Source organism: Mytilus californianus, unplaced genomic scaffold, assembly GCF_021869535.1.
Source record: "Mytilus californianus isolate M0D057914Y unplaced genomic scaffold, xbMytCali1.0.p SCAF_35, whole genome shotgun sequence".
In the NCBI taxonomy this organism is placed as follows: Eukaryota; Metazoa; Mollusca; class Bivalvia; order Mytilida; family Mytilidae; genus Mytilus; species Mytilus californianus.
Genome location: NW_026262685.1, coordinates 842,895 through 860,875, shown reverse-complemented (window position 1 = coordinate 860,875; position 17,981 = coordinate 842,895).

Below are 17,981 nucleotides of genomic sequence, written 5' to 3'. Positions count from 1 at the left end.
AATATAAGTTTGCAATTTGTTTTGCAAATTCTAATGCTTTATAGAATACTTTTCAAAGTTGCATTTCTCGATTGAGCATAAAAATATATATATATATATATATATTTCATACTATGAATATGTCAATTCTTATTAACTGATGATACAAAAGCATCAATATAGCAATTCTATTTCAAGTTCATGGAGTCTAGAAAGATCACAATTTTCTATTTTAATTTCCACCATGGATTTCAATAATACAGATGCATAGATGCAATATAATCATTTGATTATCATTATAGAAACTTTATAAATTCTACATAAATTCATGTAATACTACTTTCTTCAGTATTTGCTATCTGACATGAAAAATGTGTAGGGGATTAGTCCCCTAAACACTTGTATACATTTGTTTACAGAGATATGACTTAGCCTATAACAAGGCAACACTTAGTCACATAAAGATTAGTGATGCACATTATAGTATTCCTTTTTTAAAAGGAAAATTAGTCAGATATTTCATGTCCAACATCAAAGCAAAATTTGCATGTTGAGAGAAAAATCTTCCTGTTTTCATTTGTATAGTTCTTTAACATTCATTGCTGCTACAGTTTGCAATCTAATAAATATATTATAGCTTATCATATCTAGTATCATTACTGAGATTGTAAAGCACAATTTGTCTTATCAAAATAAGCACATTTATACAATATTTTCTGCAAGTCAAAATAAGGACTTTTGAAAAGAATCTTCCTTTCTTGGCAGAATCTAAATAATTTTTATAGTTGTATCTCAAACTATATTTTACAGTAAAAAGTTGTTTCCTATTACTGATACCTTGTAGACAGCAAGATCAGGATCTACAATTGTGTTCTGATTAATGAGAACAATAACTTTGAACTATTTCTTCAGAAAAGAGTAACTGTTTATCTATTCTACATGTTCTAAGGCTTTGTTTGTTATATTCATAATTAATGTTATAACAATGCCAAAATATAAGACTAAAAACTCTATTGTCTTATTTCAACTATGTGAGGATATCTTTTATAAAGACATGGTAATAAATGTACATGAATGTATCATTTTACAAGTGTCAAATAATTTTATTCATAATGTGAAATCTACATTGATGAATTTCAAGGCAAAGATAAAACCATCCAATGGAAATTATTTTTATTTCCTTCCACACTATGCATAAATAAGGAAGTTTTTAACGACCTTGACTGACTATACAGCCCTTGCATGGTTGGTAACACTATGCATGTTATGTCAACATCATAAAAAGTATCCATGAAAAAAGGAATTTACATCTGACCAATGCATGTCAGTCATATAAATTTTTCAGAAGATCCTTTGATCTTTCTTTTTTAATATTTGATATCAACTAGTATTTTTTGATATGTTGGCAACATACTTCTCACAATTTACAACATTATTATCATATTGTACTTTTTCTTTTTCAAAGGCAAAGAACTAAAGTTAACAATGAGCAATGCTCCTCTGCTTTATTTTTTGCCAAGATAAAGATATAAAATCTTGCAGGATATTGTTTGTTTATCTTAATCATAGTAAAGACATGAGATTAACTTCATGTACAGAATTATGCAACAAAAGTTTGCATTTTAAAACTGCATTGAACATTTTGCAGATTTCTTCAAACAATAATAATTGTTTTACTATTATTTTCTACAGTATGTTTCTACCTAATCAATTGTTAGTTAGTGGCATGTTAAATGCTCTACAAGGAACTTGCTAATGTTCCCCCTTCGACCTATTTCTCGTCAAGTTTGCCGTGATATTCCACTGGCCTCTCAATATTCAGATATTAAATATCAATCACATAATATTATTTCTGTAAATGTTTCAACTGTAACACAGTTTACTTCTCACTAAGAGCTTATTTTGTTGCCTTAAATGGCTTTGTATATTACAGATACACATATTCTTGATAGTTTCAACAAATTGTAAGTTCATTCGAAACTGTTGTCACATTTATGACACACCAAGGACTTATACAAGTCTCTAGGCTCATTAATTGCTTTAGACAAATAAGCTTTTAAAAATTAGCTGTTTGATCATTATTTGATATAACATATCTTTAGCAAAGGTTTTCAGATACCTTAGATTGGAAGTGACACATAATGCCTTCCGTATTATCACTAACTTTGTCTATTTATAGTAACACACATACAGGTGTATACCGACAAGTAGTCTAGCATATTCCAATGCTCTTATATTGGAATAAGAAATGTATTTTAATCACAACATTTTGTGATAATAGAATCTCAAAATATGTGCTATATTTTTTATAAATTGTACGTCACTACGTGAGTACATTATAGCAAGAATATACGAGTACACCTTCGTACATTTTGCACTTACCTTGAAAATCAAGAAAGATATTCTACTCATATACTTCCGTATAGAGATTTATTCGTGTTAAAATAACTACGATAATGTATCAATTTATTTAGACGAAAAAATGTCAAAATTATTAAAAAGAGAACACCATTGATTACGTGATAAGCACCTGTGTGTTACACACCACAGTACACGTGTATTTTTAGAACAAGGTTTAGAAAATAGAACAACGATAAAATACGTTGTATTTAACGAACTTCAATATAAAGTTCTCATGATAACTAATGCTTATAAAACATTTTTTACTGGAACAACGTTCTCAGTTTTACAAAATCTTAAAATCCTGGACGTCGTCTCATATTATAACGAGTTAGACACCTCGCTGCTCGAAAAATAATATGATTGGCACAGGTAATAGCCGCAGTATTTATAGCTAGGTATAGCTACGTTATACCCATAGGTCAAGGATTTTGACCTCTTTTAAATGAGATGCCTCGTTGTACATCGGGAAATGAATGCTATAGTTACATCCTCGAAGAGCCGAGGAGCGTTGAAAATTGACATGGGGAATGTGTTAAAGAGACAACAACCCGACCAAAGAGCAGAAAACAGCACAAGACCGTCAATGGGTCTTCAACACAACGAGAAACTGCATTACGAAATATAAAACATTTGATATCACATTTATATTTATGATTCATATAAACATGTGATAAATACAAAAACATTTTCAAAAGAAGCTATTTGGTGGCTTGGTGTTGTGTTAAAAAAGTTAAAACATATTATTATGGTTTAAAATACTTTTTATAATATCAAGTCAATATAATTTATCAAATTAACAGGCACTTAAAGAAAGTGGTCTGGGCAAACATGTTTATGAGATCACAACAAGTATTATATATACTGATATATAATATATATTAAAAATATAGAATTTACAATTTTGTAAAATGTTTTTCTGCACAACAGATTTTTTCTTCAATAAAGCAAATGTGAAATATATGGAAAACACGTCAACAGGACACGTTTAGATATTTGTAGAAGTAATAACTTCATCTTTACCTTCTTCATATGAAGCACACATGAAATTGTGCGTATTTTTATTTTCTTTTATTTGTAGCACTACAGTTTACACATACAAATGTATCTCTATACATAACTGATATTAGAAATTTAGTTCACTGGCAAATATAGAAACGTTACATGTTAACTAATACTGTCGATCAACGGGGAATTACTCTGAAAAATAATTTTGCTACTTTAACTTTTGTAAGCTACCAACCTACTACCTGCGTTCTGTAGTTTAAATTCAGAATTTTTTTATTTTGAAAAATAATTAAAAAAAATCATATTCACAGTAATGGATTCTTTAAGCCTGAACCAACAAATAAGAAGATGTGGTATGAGTGACAACGAGGCAACTCTCTATCCAAGTCACAGTGTATAGAATGTAATAAATAAAATTACTTTCAGAATGACACAAAAACACAGGACTACTAATGAAAGGTAAGTAAAACCATATGTCTTCAAATATTTTTGTGAATGCCGGAATTTTTATATATGCAATTCCTTAACTTATTCCCAGTATCACCGTACGAGCTACACAGAACAAAATTTGCTCACATGAAATTCACGTGAAAAATTTCACGTGAGTGAGATTCACCTCAAAAGAGCTTATACATGAAACTCACGTGAACATTTTCATTTGAATTTCACGTGGATTGAGATTCACATGAATCTCACGTGAACTTTACCAAAAAATTGGTATTTTTCATGATTTTAATAAAATTTGAAAATTTAGATGTTATTTGAATTACTTTATTTTAAAAATTCACGTGAATATCTGGTGTCACGTGAATTTCACGTGAGATTCACATGAATATAATTTCACGTGAACTTAATGTGAGAGAAATTTGCCTGTGTATGAATTGTCAAAGGAATTGTTGGTTCAGGCTTAAGGTGTAATACCACCATTGATTTTCCCCTATTAGTCTTTGTTAAATTTGCATTTTTCAAAAAAATGTGCAGAATTTATCTTTGTTTCAAATAAAGAAATACTTGGCATGAGTAAAGTTTTATCCTATCCAGTACTATAGAAAAAATTTCACATAACATTTCATTGCATATAAGAAAATAACCATCACTGGAAGTTAACCAATCAAATTTTCCCCCTTTTTTAACCTGTGTACAAGCTTTAGTAACCATGTAACCTCAAGTTTCCAAAATATTCTATAGAAACCCCAAATAAAAAAATAATGGTGCTTTGAAATACCCAAGATATATGTTTATGACCCAGAAATGTTTTACTGCAATGTAATGTAGGATCAATTACCTACAACTGTCAAATTCAAGGGAATATTTTTTTTCGACCTATTTTCGTATGCAACCGGATGTGACGTACAACCGGATGTGACGTACTATGATTTGGTGGTATTACACCTAAAAGAAGCCATTACTGTGAACATCATTTTTTATTATGTATACATTGGGTTTTTTTTCATTCGTCGAGGTAAACCCCAAATCTCTTTACATGCATTTGAATTTTGATATGCTTTATTATTATTTATATATCTAGTTAGATATGGCAATGGAGAATGCAGTTACCAACCCGCTGACATTATGTTGGTTGGTGACATTGGAATAGTCTTTTTTTTATTTTGTTAACCTTTTAGAAAGTTTGTTAAGAATTTGTGGTCCTCAACTCTCGTACTTTGTTGACTAAAGCATCACTGCTGAATCTTTTGTAGACGAAACGGTAGTCTGGCATACATTATTGTAGGCCTGGTATCATTGATAAGTTTTTTGGTATTGAATAACAATTCCTCTGAAAAATTAGTCAGACAAACAAAGACAAACAACAACGAAGAATACATGGTTGAAATAGCCTGAATTGGTACAGACGCACAATTTAATCGGGATAAACCAGTTTAACGTGCTTATAAACGTCCCGTTAGACTACCAGTATCTTAACTCTATTTAATAAAACTAAACCCACAATAAAAAAAAAATGCACAGTCTATTATAGTTAAAATAGGCTGACTTAAAACGTGATCAACAAAATGAAAGACAGCACATGCTTTGGAAAGCTGAGTAGTGTGTTCGCAGCTACAAGAAACTGGCTGCGGTAACTACATTAACAGATACTGCTGCTCAGGAAACAAAAAAAAAGCCTCAAATAAACTATATACATGACAATACATACGCGTGTCTAAAATTATTGTATGAATGTATGGCTCTGGTGAAACAGGAACTGATTACTAATCGGGAACACATGACTTCATCCCTTAGTTTTACAAGGAGTTACTTTTGCATTAGTTGTTTGTCAACACCTCAAAAGAGCTTATACATGAAACTCACGTGAACATTTTCATTTGAATTTCACGTGGATTGAGATTCACATGAATCTCACGTGAACTTTACCAAAAAATTGGTATTTTTCATGATTTTAATAAAATTTGAAAATTTAGATGTTATTTGAATTACTTTATTTTAAAAATTCACGTGAATATCTGGTGTCACGTGAATTTCACGTGAGATTCACATGAATATAATTTCACGTGAACTTAATGTGAGAGAAATTTGCCTGTGTATGAATTGTCAAAGGAATTGTTGGTTCAGGCTTAAGGTGTAATACCACCATTGATTTTCCCCTATTAGTCTTTGTTAAATTTGCATTTTTCAAAAAAATGTGCAGAATTTATCTTTGTTTCAAATAAAGAAATACTTGGCATGAGTAAAGTTTTATCCTATCCAGTACTATAGAAAAAATTTCACATAACATTTCATTGCATATAAGAAAATAACCATCACTGGAAGTTAACCAATCAAATTTTCCCCCTTTTTTAACCTGTGTACAAGCTTTAGTAACCATGTAACCTCAAGTTTCCAAAATATTCTATAGAAACCCCAAATAAAAAAATAATGGTGCTTTGAAATACCCAAGATATATGTTTATGACCCAGAAATGTTTTACTGCAATGTAATGTAGGATCAATTACCTACAACTGTCAAATTCAAGGGAATATTTTTTTTCGACCTATTTTCGTATGCAACCGGATGTGACGTACAACCGGATGTGACGTACTATGATTTGGTGGTATTACACCTAAAAGAAGCCATTACTGTGAACATCATTTTTTATTATGTATACATTGGGTTTTTTTTCATTCGTCGAGGTAAACCCCAAATCTCTTTACATGCATTTGAATTTTGATATGCTTTATTATTATTTATATATCTAGTTAGATATGGCAATGGAGAATGCAGTTACCAACCCGCTGACATTATGTTGGTTGGTGACATTGGAATAGTCTTTTTTTTATTTTGTTAACCTTTTAGAAAGTTTGTTAAGAATTTGTGGTCCTCAACTCTCGTACTTTGTTGACTAAAGCATCACTGCTGAATCTTTTGTAGACGAAACGGTAGTCTGGCATACATTATTGTAGGCCTGGTATCATTGATAAGTTTTTTGGTATTGAATAACAATTCCTCTGAAAAATTAGTCAGACAAACAAAGACAAACAACAACGAAGAATACATGGTTGAAATAGCCTGAATTGGTACAGACGCACAATTTAATCGGGATAAACCAGTTTAACGTGCTTATAAACGTCCCGTTAGACTACCAGTATCTTAACTCTATTTAATAAAACTAAACCCACAATAAAAAAAAAATGCACAGTCTATTATAGTTAAAATAGGCTGACTTAAAACGTGATCAACAAAATGAAAGACAGCACATGCTTTGGAAAGCTGAGTAGTGTGTTCGCAGCTACAAGAAACTGGCTGCGGTAACTACATTAACAGATACTGCTGCTCAGGAAACAAAAAAAAAGCCTCAAATAAACTATATACATGACAATACATACGCGTGTCTAAAATTATTGTATGAATGTATGGCTCTGGTGAAACAGGAACTGATTACTAATCGGGAACACATGACTTCATCCCTTAGTTTTACAAGGAGTTACTTTTGCATTAGTTGTTTGTCAACACCTCAAAAGAGCTTATACATGAAACTCACGTGAACATTTTCATTTGAATTTCACGTGGATTGAGATTCACATGAATCTCACGTGAACTTTACCAAAAAATTGGTATTTTTCATGATTTTAATAAAATTTGAAAATTTAGATGTTATTTGAATTACTTTATTTTAAAAATTCACGTGAATATCTGGTGTCACGTGAATTTCACGTGAGATTCACATGAATATAATTTCACGTGAACTTAATGTGAGAGAAATTTGCCTGTGTATGAATTGTCAAAGGAATTGTTGGTTCAGGCTTAAGGTGTAATACCACCATTGATTTTCCCCTATTAGTCTTTGTTAAATTTGCATTTTTCAAAAAAATGTGCAGAATTTATCTTTGTTTCAAATAAAGAAATACTTGGCATGAGTAAAGTTTTATCCTATCCAGTACTATAGAAAAAATTTCACATAACATTTCATTGCATATAAGAAAATAACCATCACTGGAAGTTAACCAATCAAATTTTCCCCCTTTTTTAACCTGTGTACAAGCTTTAGTAACCATGTAACCTCAAGTTTCCAAAATATTCTATAGAAACCCCAAATAAAAAAATAATGGTGCTTTGAAATACCCAAGATATATGTTTATGACCCAGAAATGTTTTACTGCAATGTAATGTAGGATCAATTACCTACAACTGTCAAATTCAAGGGAATATTTTTTTTCGACCTATTTTCGTATGCAACCGGATGTGACGTACAACCGGATGTGACGTACTATGATTTGGTGGTATTACACCTAAAAGAAGCCATTACTGTGAACATCATTTTTTATTATGTATACATTGGGTTTTTTTTCATTCGTCGAGGTAAACCCCAAATCTCTTTACATGCATTTGAATTTTGATATGCTTTATTATTATTTATATATCTAGTTAGATATGGCAATGGAGAATGCAGTTACCAACCCGCTGACATTATGTTGGTTGGTGACATTGGAATAGTCTTTTTTTTATTTTGTTAACCTTTTAGAAAGTTTGTTAAGAATTTGTGGTCCTCAACTCTCGTACTTTGTTGACTAAAGCATCACTGCTGAATCTTTTGTAGACGAAACGGTAGTCTGGCATACATTATTGTAGGCCTGGTATCATTGATAAGTTTTTTGGTATTGAATAAAAATTCCTCTGAAAAATTAGTCAGACAAACAAAGACAAATAACAACGAAGAATACATGGTTGAAATAGCCTGAATTGGTACAGACGCACAATTTAATCGGGATAAACCAGTTTAACGTGCTTATAAACGTCCCGTTAGACTACCAGTATCTTAACTCTATTTAATAAAACTAAACCCACAATAAAAAAAAAAATGCACAGTCTATTATAGTTAAAATAGGCTGACTTAAAACGTGATCAACAAAATGAAAGACAGCACATGCTTTGGAAAGCTGAGTAGTGTGTTCGCAGCTACAAGAAACTGGCTGCGGTAACTACATTAACAGATACTGCTGCTCAGGAAACAAAAAAAAAGCCTCAAATAAACTATATACATGACAATACATACGCGTGTCTAAAATTATTGTATGAATGTATGGCTCTGGTGAAACAGGAACTGATTACTAATCGGGAACACATGACTTCATCCCTTAGTTTTACAAGGAGTTACTTTTGCATTAGTTGTTTGTCAACACCTCAAAAGAGCTTATACATGAAACTCACGTGAACATTTTCATTTGAATTTCACGTGGATTGAGATTCACATGAATCTCACGTGAACTTTACCAAAAAATTGGTATTTTTCATGATTTTAATAAAATTTGAAAATTTAGATGTTATTTGAATTACTTTATTTTAAAAATTCACGTGAATATCTGGTGTCACGTGAATTTCACGTGAGATTCACATGAATATAATTTCACGTGAACTTAATGTGAGAGAAATTTGCCTGTGTATGAATTGTCAAAGGAATTGTTGGTTCAGGCTTAAGGTGTAATACCACCATTGATTTTCCCCTATTAGTCTTTGTTAAATTTGCATTTTTCAAAAAAATGTGCAGAATTTATCTTTGTTTCAAATAAAGAAATACTTGGCATGAGTAAAGTTTTATCCTATCCAGTACTATAGAAAAAATTTCACATAACATTTCATTGCATATAAGAAAATAACCATCACTGGAAGTTAACCAATCAAATTTTCCCCCTTTTTTAACCTGTGTACAAGCTTTAGTAACCATGTAACCTCAAGTTTCCAAAATATTCTATAGAAACCCCAAATAAAAAAATAATGGTGCTTTGAAATACCCAAGATATATGTTTATGACCCAGAAATGTTTTACTGCAATGTAATGTAGGATCAATTACCTACAACTGTCAAATTCAAGGGAATATTTTTTTTCGACCTATTTTCGTATGCAACCGGATGTGACGTACAACCGGATGTGACGTACTATGATTTGGTGGTATTACACCTAAAAGAAGCCATTACTGTGAACATCATTTTTTATTATGTATACATTGGTTTTTTTTTCATTCGTCGAGGTAAACCCCAAATCTCTTTACATGCATTTGAATTTTGATATGCTTTATTATTATTTATATATCTAGTTAGATATGGCAATGGAGAATGCAGTTACCAACCCGCTGACATTATGTTGGTTGGTGACATTGGAATAGTCTTTTTTTTATTTTGTTAACCTTTTAGAAAGTTTGTTAAGAATTTGTGGTCCTCAACTCTCGTACTTTGTTGACTAAAGCATCACTGCTGAATCTTTTGTAGACGAAACGGTAGTCTGGCATACATTATTGTAGGCCTGGTATCATTGATAAGTTTTTTGGTATTGAATAACAATTCCTCTGAAAAATTAGTCAGACAAACAAAGACAAATAACAACGAAGAATACATGGTTGAAATAGCCTGAATTGGTACAGACGCACAATTTAATCGGGATAAACCAGTTTAACGTGCTTATAAACGTCCCGTTAGACTACCAGTATCTTAACTCTATTTAATAAAACTAAACCCACAATAAAAAAAAAATGCACAGTCTATTATAGTTAAAATAGGCTGACTTAAAACGTGATCAACAAAATGAAAGACAGCACATGCTTTGGAAAGCTGAGTAGTGTGTTCGCAGCTACAAGAAACTGGCTGCGGTAACTACATTAACAGATACTGCTGCTCAGGAAACAAAAAAAAAGCCTCAAATAAACTATATACATGACAATACATACGCGTGTCTAAAATTATTGTATGAATGTATGGCTCTGGTGAAACAGGAACTGATTACTAATCGGGAACACATGACTTCATCCCTTAGTTTTACAAGGAGTTACTTTTGCATTAGTTGTTTGTCCTGTATCTGTGCTATACTGTATTTTAATGTGTATCATATAACAGTGCCAATAGATACTTTAAAAGATAAGACTGCTTTAGTAAAAAAGTTCATTATTACTTAAATTTAAGGGTCATAACATTTATATGTGACGGTGGTTTACACTATATTTAAAATTGAATGTTAAGACAACGATCGTATGCAAATCCGCTAATGTGGGATGATACCGTATCATTTTAATATATTATAATTTTTTATACATGTAACAGAAGCATAGGAAGGACAGATTGAATTATAGCTAATCAACCTTAATATATATGCTCTCTATTTGAGAAGAAATTGACCCATTTTTTTTTTACAGATGACTAATCTTCTATTTTATCAATCATTGTCAACCAGACTTCATAGTTTAAACAAAAACAGCTCGTTTAAGTGTGGTAAAAGTTGAACACATAAATCTGTTCATTATACACATTTTTATACGACCGCAAACATTTTTTCGGGTTCGTATAATGCTAAGATGTCTTCGTCGTCGTCTGCGTCGTCGTCGTCCGAAGACACATTTGGTTTCTGGACAATAACTTAGTTAAAGCAAATGGATCTCTCTGAAATTGTACTAGAAGGTTCAATACCACAAAATGAAGGTTATGATTAATTTTGGGGGTGATGGTTTCAACCATTTAGGAATTAGGGGCCAAAAACAAGCATTTTTGTAGTTTCCGGACAATAACATGTGTGTAAGTGTATGAATCTCTCTGATATTATATCACAAGATTCCATATCACAAAGGGAAGGCTGGGATTGAGTTTGGGGGTAATTGCCTCAAACATGAAGAAATAAGGGGCAAAAAAGGGAACAAAAACAAGCATTTTTCTTGTTTCCAGACAATAACTTGTGTTTAAGTGTATGGATCTCTCTACTACAAGGTTCCATACCACAAAGAGAAGGCTGGGATTGAGTTTGGGAGTAAATACTCCAAGAGGGGGGATCAAAAAGATTGGGGTGGGGGTGTGCAAAGGGGGGGGGTGTGTGGTTCCATTTTTTTGGGGGTTCATATAGCAAAAAAGAATGCTGCTACATACATTTTCCAATAAATAGACTTATTATACTGCATTGATTCAGCTTTACACAACATAAAAATAATATAAAAATACTGCGTTAAAGTTATTGGTGAAAATCTTTGAACAAGTAGAAATATTAAAAACAAGAGACATCCAACAACACATCAAACCAAAACAAATCTAGGGGTCAACTCAGGACCTTTAATGATAGACAAGAGTTCATGTATTAATCTGTCTCAACAAAGAAAAATCAACAAAAACATTAAACATCTAACCTGCTTCACAAGTATTATCATAATTGAACAAAATATTCATTCTTTCTCTAAAGTGTGTATAATTACATGATATTAATGAAAATGTAAACCAGAATTTCACAACTTTTAAAATATTTTTATTTCCTTGGACTATGGCAAAATTATTACCTTAATTTTTTAAGTAATTCTTTCTTAAGATGGTTGGCCATTTTGTAGTATAGACAGTTTTATAATTTACTTTATACTATTTTTATGGAATACTGTAAATCAACTAATTTTCGTGAGCGATTTCCTTTTACAACTTTCGCAAGTAGAAAAATAAAGAAAAAAATAAATCGTCACAAATATGTAAATTTTGGATCTTTTCTTATTTAACTACATAAAATACATTTGAAAATCATGAAATTAAATCGCGAATAAGTGGGTTAGAAAGGGCTATTTTGAACCATGCATAAATGTTACTATTTATATAGAAAGTTACCTCAAATTAATCTGTTGTAAAATATCTCAATAACATAAAGGATCATTAGCAGACTTTCTTTTGATTTTTAGTTTGATTTGTATTTTTGCAGAAAACAGAATAGCATCCTACCAGTATTTAACTATACATTAGGATGTTTTATTTTAAGGATTATTTTATAACTACTGTACATATAAAGCAGATTGTTTTGAAACATGCTGTTTCCTGCTCTTTGATCGGTTTGTTGTCTTTTTGACACATTCCCTGTTTCCATTCTCTTTTCTAAAAATATTGCTATTCATATAGCAAGTTGAAGTATTTGCAATGCTTAAAAAAGATTTTTCGGTCTGCATAGCATTATCGTATCAGGCACGAAGGATATATTCCATCTTTTCAAAAAGCATCTCCAACCCATTTACTTATAGCTAACATCAATGGCACAATAAACTGTAATCCTCGAGTCAACTCAAAAATGATTACTACTAAAGATACTGAAATAAATAAAAGTAGGTCACCGTAATCTAGCATGTCAGTACTGTTTACATTAATGGCACAATATACTGTAATCCACCAGTCAACTCAAACATGATTACTACTAAAGACACTGAAATATATAAAAGTAGGTCACTGTTATCTGGCATGTCACTACTGTTTACATCAATGGCACAATAAACTGAAATCCACAGGTCAACTCAAACATGATTACTACTAAAGATACTGAAATATATAAAAGTAGGTCACTGTAATCTGGCATGTCACTACTGGTTACATTAATTACACAATATACTGTAATCCACCAGTCCACTCAAACATGATTATTACTAAAGATACTGAAATATATAAAAGTAGGTCAATGTAATCTGGCATGTCTTTACTGCTTACATCAATGGCACAATATACTGCAATCCACAGGTCAACTCAAACATGATTACTACTAAAGATACTGAAATATATAAAAGTAGGTCACTGTAATCTGGGATGTCACTACTGTTTACATTATTGGCACAATATACTGTAATCCACCAGATAACTCAAACATGATTATTACTAAAGATACTAAAATATATAAAAATAGACCACTGTAGTCTGGCATGCCACTACTGTTTACATCAACGGCACAATAAACTGTAACACATCAAACAACTTAAAAATAATTATTACAAAAGTCATTGAAATATATTAAAGTAGGTTACAGTAATCTAGCATGTCATTACTGCTAACATCAATGGCACAATAGTGATTTAGTATACAGGTCTGTGATAAAAATGTACAAAAGACACATAATTATGTACATATGAGTTGCATATACAATGATTTTAACCAGTCATTATTGTATTTACTTAGTCCAAAGCTGCTGGGGAGTTAACCACAGCAAATTACCCTTATAAGGTGTAGAACTATATCTTCAACTTTACTTTGTTAGAGTTATACTCACCAGTCATTCTATTAACTCCTCCTAAGGCTGCAGCAGCCCCCACCATGGCATACAGCCCTGGTGTTATGGTACAGCATTGCTTTGATTGGCACATATTCTGGAAAAAGGGTTGTCATGGTTTCTCCTACAAAGATAACAACATTTACAGTACTTAAAAAATAATGCAAATTAAAAGAACTGCCTACTGGTAAAAATGTTTTTGACAGGAAATCAAGTGGACAATTCAGTTACTTGATCATAATTCCTTACTTCCAAAACTGTAATAATTATCAGTTGTATAGACTATTAGTGGTCATGTTATTCAATAAATGAAATCTGTCACATTCAATGCTATTGATAATTTAGTGTATAGATTAAAGTTATTAGACAAGGCTGGACCTTTCTCTCATGAAGGCTATAGAAACTCGAGTGTATCGAATTTTTCACATTTTTCAACTTTGGCACTGTTCGTTTCTGATTTTACAAAACTTTTATCGGACCTAATAGATGGAAATTGTTTACCTGAAAATGGGTCTTCCATGATAATTATGTCGGACGGTCAGATGATTTTACAACAGCTCTAAGTTTCGATAAATTCCACATGGATATTGATAATTTAGGCGGATTTCGGCAATTCGACGTACCAACTGTTCTAATGAGAAAAAATAAAAATAATAGGAATCACGAGAAAGATGAGTTATTATTGACATGTGGCGACTAGGGATAGTCGATTTTTCATTATTTCAACGACTGAAACGATCTCAAAAATAACTCAAGATTTAAATTCTACTCGAAATAAATCCGAACTCTTTTACACGGATTTTCAAGTAATTCAGGTTTGTCAATCGGTTGACTGCTCTTAATGCAAAATGCAACTATATCGAAAGTTTGGAAGTTAAAAAAAAACATCGTTCGATTCTTTACTGCCCAGTGTCAATGAAATACAATAAAAAAACACAGAGTATAACAAATTCCACTTTTTGGGATTTTTCTGATGATGTATTTACCCCCACGTAGACACAAAATGGCTATTGCCTGATACCATTAAAGGCACTAAAGCGCTGCCTTAAAATGAGTGTAATTTATAACTACAGGCTCTAATAACCTGTGTCGCTCACTTGCATGCATCTTCAACAATGGTCACTTTTCGGTTAAATCCATCATAAAAGGGCAATAACTCTTTAAAGAGTTAATTGACAATTACAGTCATGTTAAGTATTTGTAGATCTAGCCCTGCTGATAATTTTTGCTTTTTAAAGTTTCTATCTATATTTGTATCTATTAAATTTTTCAAGATAATAGGCAAAAACTAGCAGTTTTAGAGATAAGATTTTTGCAAAAGTCAACCACTACAGACAACGACATACGCCAAGTGATGAGAAAAGCTAGCTTGGCCTGTCGGCCAGGTGAGCTAAAAATGCATGCTTCATGCCGTTTGGATTAGTCAAGTCATTTCAAACTAATTTTTACAGTTTGTTCTCATACTGTGCTGTTACAAGTCATTCCATGTTAATGGGCGGGTTGAGTGTTCACAGACATGTTTAACCGCACCACATGTTATGTGTCCCTGTCCCAGGAGTCTGTAATTCAGTGGTTGTCATTGACTGCTCTCTTTCTATTTTATTTATAATGTCTGTTTTGTTCACGCATCGTTGTAAATATAACGAAATTTGATAAGACTGTCGTACAAGTGAGAGGTTTAGCGCTATAAAACCAGGTTCAATCCACCATTTTCTACATTTGAAAATGCCTGTACCAAGTCAGGAATATGACAGTTGTTGTCCATTCGTTTGATGTGTTTTGTCATTTGATTTTGCCATGTGATTAGGGACTTTCCGATTGAATTTTCCTCGGAGTTCAGTATTTTTGTGATTTTACTTTTTTCTTGTATATGTTTTTTTTTAATTATTGTTTTATCATAAATTAGACCGTTGGCTTTGTCATGTCAGGACCTTTTATAGCGGACTTTAATGAATGGATTGCGCATTGTTGAAGGCTATACTGAGACCTATAATTGATTAAATCCCTTCTTTGGGACTCTGTTGGATAGTTGTCTCATTGGCAATCATGCCAAATGATCTCATTATTTTGTTTCATTTGGACTTATTATTTTCAATTATGCTTTAAAACTCACAAATTATATGGCTAATTTCAAATCAATCTAATTTTCTGAGATATGAAACGTGAAAAAAATCCAATAATTCTGGATTGGGAATATTGAAACCAGATATTGCTATCCAAGAACAAAATGAACAAAACATTTGTAAATGCATTACATCTTGTATCATTTATAAATAGTATTTTAGCATAAATTATCTAGTAAAACATTCTTTTTTAAGAATGAAAGCTAATTTAAGGTTGAGCAATTGAATAATTTATTAATGTAAGAAATAAAATGTTACCTCTACAAGAACAAGTTTAAACAAGATATCACTAGTCATTTTGGCATTTGCATTTTTTCAATACTTTTTCTGATTCAATCATACTTAAAACAAAATCTTTCTGACAATAAAAGAACAGCCTTCCAATCTCACAGGCAAATGCAAAAATTTATTCCGTCCCAGAGCAACAACTCCAATATATTCTTTATTCCTCCAAAAACTTTTTCATAAATATTCTACAGGAAATTAAGGCACCAATCACATACAATGAAATACTCCATATAATTTTTTATTTCTAAAGGGAATTACACCTGTAAAATATTTGATCACCTCTGACTAAAAATCCTGTCCAATACCTTTCTGGTATAAACCTTTGATGTCAACTTCATAAAATTTTGACAAGAAAAGGTGGCATGTGAGTGCTTACAATGCAATTTTCTATTTAAAATTATATTTTGAAGGTACATAATTCCTCTTAAGATCAAATACCAGAACTGAGTTTGGAACTTGTAAAAGAAATTACTTATATAAACCTTGGATATAAATTTTATAAAAACTTTACAAGAAATGTAGGCTTTAAAGCAGTAACAATAAATTTTTCTATAGATATTACATTTATATGGGTGATAACTCCTGTGAAAATATTTGATATGTGCAGATTTTCTATCTTGTCGGAAACATTGATGATATAAGCCTTTGACATAAATTTCATATTTTTTTTTATAGAATTTATATTTTCAAGGAGCATAATTCCTATAAAATTTATTGTTCTGTCCTGATTTTTGGACTGTTGCAAAACATTGCTGTTTTGATATAAATTTCATTAAAATATGGTTAGTAATCTAAGTTTGAAAGAACTTGCAATGCAATTTTTCATAGAATTTATATTTCCAAGGGGCATAACTTCTTTAAAAATAATTGATCTGCATTGATTTTAAAACTTTTCCAAGACATTGCTGATTTAAACCTTTGACATTAATTTCATAAACATCTAACGAGAATTATACATGTGAGAGTGGATACCTTGTAGCAGGGGACAATAACCTGATTATTTCAAAATTCCATAGATAGTTAACTTTATACCGAAGGTAAAAATAGTAATTAGACCTTTAAATAGTAATCCAAGAAACAGCATCCACAAGGCTATGTAATCTCCATCCCCTGCACTTGTACTGGATGTGTAAGAACTCTAAGAGGTAGAGTTTTATGTGTAATCACTGAAAAACATAAGAATATTTAGAAAATTATCTTACAGATGAATATTATAAGTTCCACCTCACAAATGACAGGTATTCACAACATAAAACTTTGTGTTGAAATGGCTGCACAATATAAGCTCTTAAACATTCCTTCTTTAGTTTACTTTTTTAAAATGCTAAAAAAAAATCAGTAACATATATATGCATTTTTTATGGAATTTTAATCTCAAACTTCTCTGTAGACAAGTGTATACGAATTGATAAAGTTCATTCATTACTATTAAATTCATGACTTGATATAAATGTTTATGAATTAAGGAGATGTGATATTACTGCCAATGAGGAACTATACATACAGATCAAAGGACAAAGATGTGAACAATAACAGCTTGAGAAAATCCCATACTGTACAGTAAGATATAAAAAGCCTCTGCATAGAAAAATTTTAAACAAATAAAAAGAGAAAACCAACCACATGATTTTTTTCAACAAAGAAAAAAAACGTATTGCGTACACTATCCAACAACAAACACTGGATTACAGGTTTTGTTCTCATGAAACAACTTTAAC